General features: G+C 43.5%; 1 protein-coding gene across 3 annotated transcripts in view; it reads left to right on the top strand.

Annotated features, from left to right (window-relative positions):
• Positions 1-243: 243 nt before the first annotated feature.
• CCDC126 (coiled-coil domain containing 126) overlaps positions 244-6,000 on the top strand; it is a 42,517-nt gene continuing 36,760 nt past the window's right edge. For 2 of the 3 annotated variants that reach the window (XM_027539914.1, XM_027539912.1), the window contains exon 1: positions 244-485. The gene's annotated coding sequence lies outside the window, so the exon portion shown is untranslated. Of the gene's footprint in view, positions 486-896; positions 978-6,000 lie in introns of all 3 variants that reach the window. The other variant, XM_027539911.1, reaches the window with a different exon arrangement.

Raw genomic sequence — 6,000 nt, 5'->3', positions numbered from 1 at the left:
GAAAGTGTGAGACACCCACGCTCTCCTTTCAGCGCTTGCAGCGAATTAAACCAGAGAGTAAGCCTCCCTGAAGCTCGCCTTCCAATTCTCAGGAAGGAGCTGGCAGCCCCCTCTGGTTGCCACGCAACGGCGTCTCCTGACCCGGAGTAGGTGCGAGCCGCATAGAAGCACGTGCCGCCTCTTCCGCATTCCTGGACTACATCCCCCACAATGCGTCGCGCTGCGGGCCGCAGGTCTCCAAGCGGGGGAAGGGCCGGGCAAGGAGGCGGAGCGGAAGCGGAGTGTGAGGGACAAGAGTAAAATCCCCACAAGCCGGGAACCAACCTTGTTGCTGATTCCCAGCTCAGGCCTTTTTTCATCCCGACCTGGAGGTTGCTTCGCGAGCGCGGGACGCAGCTGACGCCCGCTAAACGGCTTTCTTTGCGCGGCCCCAGCTCGGAAGCCAGTTGGCGTCGGCAACAGAGACGAGAAGCCCACAAGGCAAGGTAATGAGGAGGGGGCGAGAGGGAAGCCGCGGTTGGAGGCGTCTCTGTCCATCAGGCTCGCGTCTCTGCCGGAGCCCCTCGGGCCGGGGGCCACCTCTCCTCCGCCGTGCCCCGCCCCCCGCCTCCCGCCCCATCGGGGCCGCTGCCGCGGGGCGTCGGCGAAGACCCCGCTCCAGCGCTGACCCGCAGCTCCGGGCCACGGCCGAGGAGGGTCTTTGTCCCTGCTGCTCCAGGTCTGACAACCGCGGCCCCTGGGCCCCGGGCAGAGAACCGAGCGTGGCTCGGGCTGCGTGATCCAGGTGGGGCGGGCTGGGTCCCGTGGCCGCTGGCGCGGGGGAGCGACGGACCTGAGCTGCGGGGTTGGAGCGCCCGCGCGGCAGCCGCACTCACTTCTTTTTCCGTTTCTGACAGCTCAGTTCTGTTCTACTTTGAGAGAGAAAGTCAGATGCCCTTTTTAAATTCCCTCTCCAAAACTCAGCTGCTGGATAAGTGGTAAGGATGAATTTAAACGGCTATGTCGACTGTGGCTTATAATCTCGTAAGCCCTATTAAAACAGCCTGGCTTCCAATCCTGATCGACTCTGCCTGGCTTTAGTGACCTTGGTTAATTAAGGCTCTAAGCCTACAGTTTCTCACCAATCAAATGGCCATAACAGTACACATCTCTTAAGTTGCTAGAATAAGAAATAATATGCTTACAACGTCACAAATTCTTCACTTGGAAAAATTCTTTGAGTGTGATACTTACATTAGCTATACTGAAGTGGCCCCTAGATTGGTGAGTTTTGTGTTTTCCTTGTTTAATCATTGGCACTCTAGGTTCTATATTCTTCACTTTATATATCTTGTTCACCTTAAACCTAAGTAAAGGATTCTTTAAAATGTGCTGTGTTTTCAATTTTCGCCGTCTTAAGATGGCTGAGAACATTCTTGGAAAATTGATGACTCTGCTTTTTGTGGGTCCGCTTTAGATATGAGGATTTACCCCACCCCCATCCCCAGCTGTGCTTGGTAGGGGATTCTTGGAGGAGCTTAAGTGTTTTGGCAGAATAAGCATCTAGGTGTTCTGCAGTCTTTAACCTGGGGCTTCACCATCTTTACATTATGCCAGCTTTTTTTCCTTCCCCCTCTCTCTGTACTTTTCTACTGTTCAGTAATTTTCACTTTTGGGCTTTTTGTTTCCAAGTTGTAGTGTTTGTTCTCAGGATAAATCCAATGTTAGCAATACATTTTATAAGATGCTTTGAAGCATTTCACATTAGTCCTTCTTTAGTTATGATTGTTCTTGCACTGTTTTCTCCTGAATTTTACTGACATAGGTGTTGAGTTTTTCCTCATGGAAATCTTTATGGTCCTTTGTTGAAATTGTTTTCATTTAAAATGTGTGTTCTGTACTACTTTTAGTTCAAATACTGTGCAGTCTGAAATAAGTTCTCTACATTAAGCTGTTTTTGAATGTATGGTTATGGTGGGGGAAAAGCCAGTGGAGCAAGGTGAATTTTGTGTAATGTCTTGAGTGACACATATATGAAAAAAAATTACTTAAGGAGAAATCTACTGAATGTATTTCATCAGGATATCAGAGAACCAGAGAGTAAATATGTGAAAAACGTATTTAAACTGTGGGAGATGGCATAGTGCACATAAAGATTTCTTATTCATTAAGAAACGTGTGGCAGAAATACTCGTCTTTAGGAAAAAATGTTTCTCTTCTCGTGACGTCATTTAGTGCTGTGTATAGGACAGAATAGTGACTGGAAATAGGAGACCTTGATTCTTGTCCTGGGTCTGTCACTCTGTATGACCTTAGTTTCCTTTGTGGTTCTCAACTTCCTCATCTTTCAAATAGAGAATTGGTCTGATTCCAGGGATTCTTCTAACTCAGACCTTTCAGTGACAAGTTCTTTTTTAATGTGGGAAAAAAATGATGTCAACCCTTTTAGTAATTTATTTGTGTCTTAGGGTATTTTTTCCCCCACCTTGGGGAACGGGTACACATGAAAGAATAGAAAGCTGCCATAAACAAGAATCTCTCTTCATCCCTCTTTCAGGAGCTGCACATGTTTTCTCTGCATTTTTGACATGGTTAGTTTTCTTCCTCCGTACTCTGTATCTCTTTTCTTTAGTCACAGTCTCTTTATCTATTATCCCTGCTTTTATATAACTTGGGATCCCATGGACAGAGTAGCCTGGCAAGCTACAGTCCATGGAGGCCCTAAAGAGTGGGGACAGGATTTAGCAACTAAATAACAGTATAACTTGGGTTTCTCAGTCCCCCTAATTCAACCTCATTGTTTCTTTTTGTGATATTTATTTATTACTTATATGTATTATTTATTTATTTATTATTTTTACTCCCAACAGCTTGTTTTTTTTTTTTTTTTTTTTAGGGGCCTTTTTGTGCGAAGTCTCAGGCAAAGGTGCCCAGTCCTGGTCTGGTCAGCTGTGGAGGGGGAGGTGGGGTCGTATGGCGCAAACCGTGATTGGCTGAGTCAGTGGGCAGGTCAGGCTTTGTGCCTGAAATATCTAGTAGGGCGTGATGTATTTTGGATTACACTTTGACTGTGTGTAGTGCTTGAGTAGTTTCCCTTTTGCTCTAACATTCTCCTCGTCACCCTCACTTCTTTTATCCGTTGTCTTCGATCTGTCTTTGTCCTCTCCAGAGCTGTCGTCGTCTTTTGCCTCTCCCCAATATTCCATCTAAAAATGATCTTAGATTTTGAGATGTGATATTTCTGTGTCTTAGCTGGAATTATAGTGTAGCTTCTTCCAAGGCAGTTCACATTTTAAGTCTTAGACCTAATTAGTAGTGGATGGCTGTGTTCTATGTTAAATTTTTCCCCTAGTTGTTAGCCTCAGGCAATATTATGTAGAGAAACTAGAAAATATTTTAGGAATGAGCTTTTCTCCTGAAATTACATTCAAAGGCAAGTCTGTGGCGTACTTATTTCTTTTTTTGGAGAGAACTATCTGAACCTCTGAGTTCTAGTGAGAACATACTGTGTCTTTTTGTAATAAAGATCTGCTTTTCCAGCTGTAAATTCTGTAGATCAACAGGCAGTGATTCTTGGAGCACCTTTGGCTGAATGAGAGCTTCTGTGCTTGCTAGTTGCTGCTAATAGTTACTTTAGTTATATATTCATAACGGCACAAAAGTAGAGCCCTAAATGAATGCAAAAATGGGACTTGAAGTAGAGAGTTCCAAGGTAGGATTGGTCATCCATTGAAGTTTTTAGTCTTGCTATTGCAACGTTTGCATAAAAATACAAGGAAGTATTTCAAGATCGGCAGTGTGAAATGCAGTGTTTTTAACATTTTTGACTGCAGCCCATAGAAAGGGGCCTTTTAACCTACAGACTCCATGGATATATAACTCTGTGTGCGTGTGTATGAAAGAAGTATATAAGTGTATAGAAAGCTGAAAAAAGTTTTACAAAATAAAATCTATATTCTGTACAGTCTACTCTGATAATTTCTATTTCATTTATGTATTTTTGGCTATGTTAGATTTTGGTTGATGTGTCGGGCTTTCTCTAGTTGTGGGAGGGGCTACTCTCTAGCTGTGGTGCGCTGGCTTCTCTTGTGGAGAGCAGGCTCTAGGGGGCGCTGGGCTTCAGTAGTTGTGGTGGATGGTATTAGTTGCCCCTTGGCTTGTGGGATCTTTCTGGACTAGGGATCAAACTCACGTCCGCTGCATTGATTGGCAGATTCTTAGCCACTGGACCACCAGGGAAGTGTTCTGCGTTTCATCTTGTTTGAAAAGGGCAAGTTGAAAAGTAGATTCTTGTTCCTTGCTTTTGAAAAAACGCTGGAGTCCTGGGCTGAGAGTTTAGATGCTTAATTTCCCCATTTGTTTGACATTGGGTAGTCATTAATCCTCCTTATGCTTCCCTTTCCTTATCTTTACTTATTTATTAAAAGATATTTATTTCTTTATTTGAGTGCACCATCTCTTAGTTGTGGCACATGGGATCTTTAGTTGCAGCTTGTAGTCTCTTAATTGCAGCTTGTGGGATCTAGTTCCCTGACCAGGGATGGAACCCAGGTTCCCTGCATTGGGAGCATGGAGTGTTAGCCACGGGACCACCAGGGAAGTCCTTCCTTGTCTTTAAAATGAGGATCTTCTAGTTTAAGTATTCACTGATCCTCTATCTTTACTTTTCCCTAGTAATAATGTTGGAGTAATGTATTCGTCTTTAGGTCTTTGGCTAGGGAGAAACCACTGAAAAATAGCTTAGATATGTAGTTACTTAATGGCACCCCACTCCAGTACTCTTGCTTGGAAAATCCCATGGACGGAGGAGCCTGGTAGGCTGCAGTCCCTGGGGTCGTTAAGAGTTGGACACGACTGAGCGACTTCACTTTCACTTTTCACTTTCATGCATTGGAGAAGGAAATGGCAACCACTCCAGTGTTCTTGCCTGGAGAATCCCAGGGACGGCAGGGCCTGGTGGGCTGCTGTCTATGGGGTCGCACAGAGTCAGACACGACTGAAGCAGCTTAGCAGCAGCAGCAGCATGTTTGCTGTTTGGCAAGAGCTTTGAAAAATCTTTGTTCATGTGTAAATCTTGTGAATTGGAGTGAATATATTAAGGTCTGTAATACAATAAATATATAAATTCAGAAAAAATGTCCCCGTGTTTTTTGTTTTTCTACTTTAGTATTTTGTAACGAGCAATATTTTGGAGTTTGAAAAATTGTATTTAAAATGCTTAACAGCAATTACAAATTAACATGCCATCACATTGCCAGGTAGCACTGCCCTTTTCATATTAGAAAAGGTCAAAAAAAATGTTTTCCTGTGTAAAGACCACCACGTCAGATCATTACTGCTCGTATGTTACCAAACAGCGAAACTGCCATTCTCATAAGAAAAGGGAATACAGAGTTTTCTTTGCTTATGGGTTTCCTTTTGTTCATTTTGGACAGTTTCTCCAAACCAGGCCATTCCATGTGGGGATTGGGATTCCTTTCATTCTCATATGTTTGTACTGAGGAGAATAGAAAAAAGGAATTTACTGTCTCCTCCCAAGATTCTGGTTAGAATTCTCAAGGTTTTGGTTAGAAGGAAATTGGAGCCAGACTTCATACTTCCATTTCTTTCCTCAGGTCAGACCTCCTTCCTTGACCTCATAGCTCATTTGGCTCCTCCAAATTCTAATTTTTTCTCAGTCTCTCTGTTTGTTTTCTTTGTAGCAATTTATTGCAAGCTGAAATTAGCTTGTTTCTGTGTTTGCTTGTTACTATCTGACTTCTACTAAAGCATAATCTTTAGAAGAGCAGGAATCCTGGCTTGTTTCCATTCACATCTCCTGTTCCCGGCACATAGTAGGTGCTTTAATAAATATTGTGAATGAATAAGTGAGCAAATGAATGAATAAACCAAGGTCTTTCAGGCTTAAATGAAACTGTATGTAGTAAAGGTTGTGTTCGAATACAGTTCTTTCTGCGTCATCCCTCCCCCACCCTCCCTTTATTTTTTCTGGAAATGTGTTCTTATCATTGTATTTGCTGA

Source organism: Bos indicus x Bos taurus, chromosome 4 (genome assembly GCF_003369695.1).
Source record: "Bos indicus x Bos taurus breed Angus x Brahman F1 hybrid chromosome 4, Bos_hybrid_MaternalHap_v2.0, whole genome shotgun sequence".
Lineage (NCBI taxonomy): Eukaryota > Metazoa > Chordata > Mammalia > Artiodactyla > Bovidae > Bos > Bos indicus x Bos taurus.
Note: the sequence above shows the minus strand (reverse complement) of the source record. Positions and strands in the feature narration are given on the sequence as shown.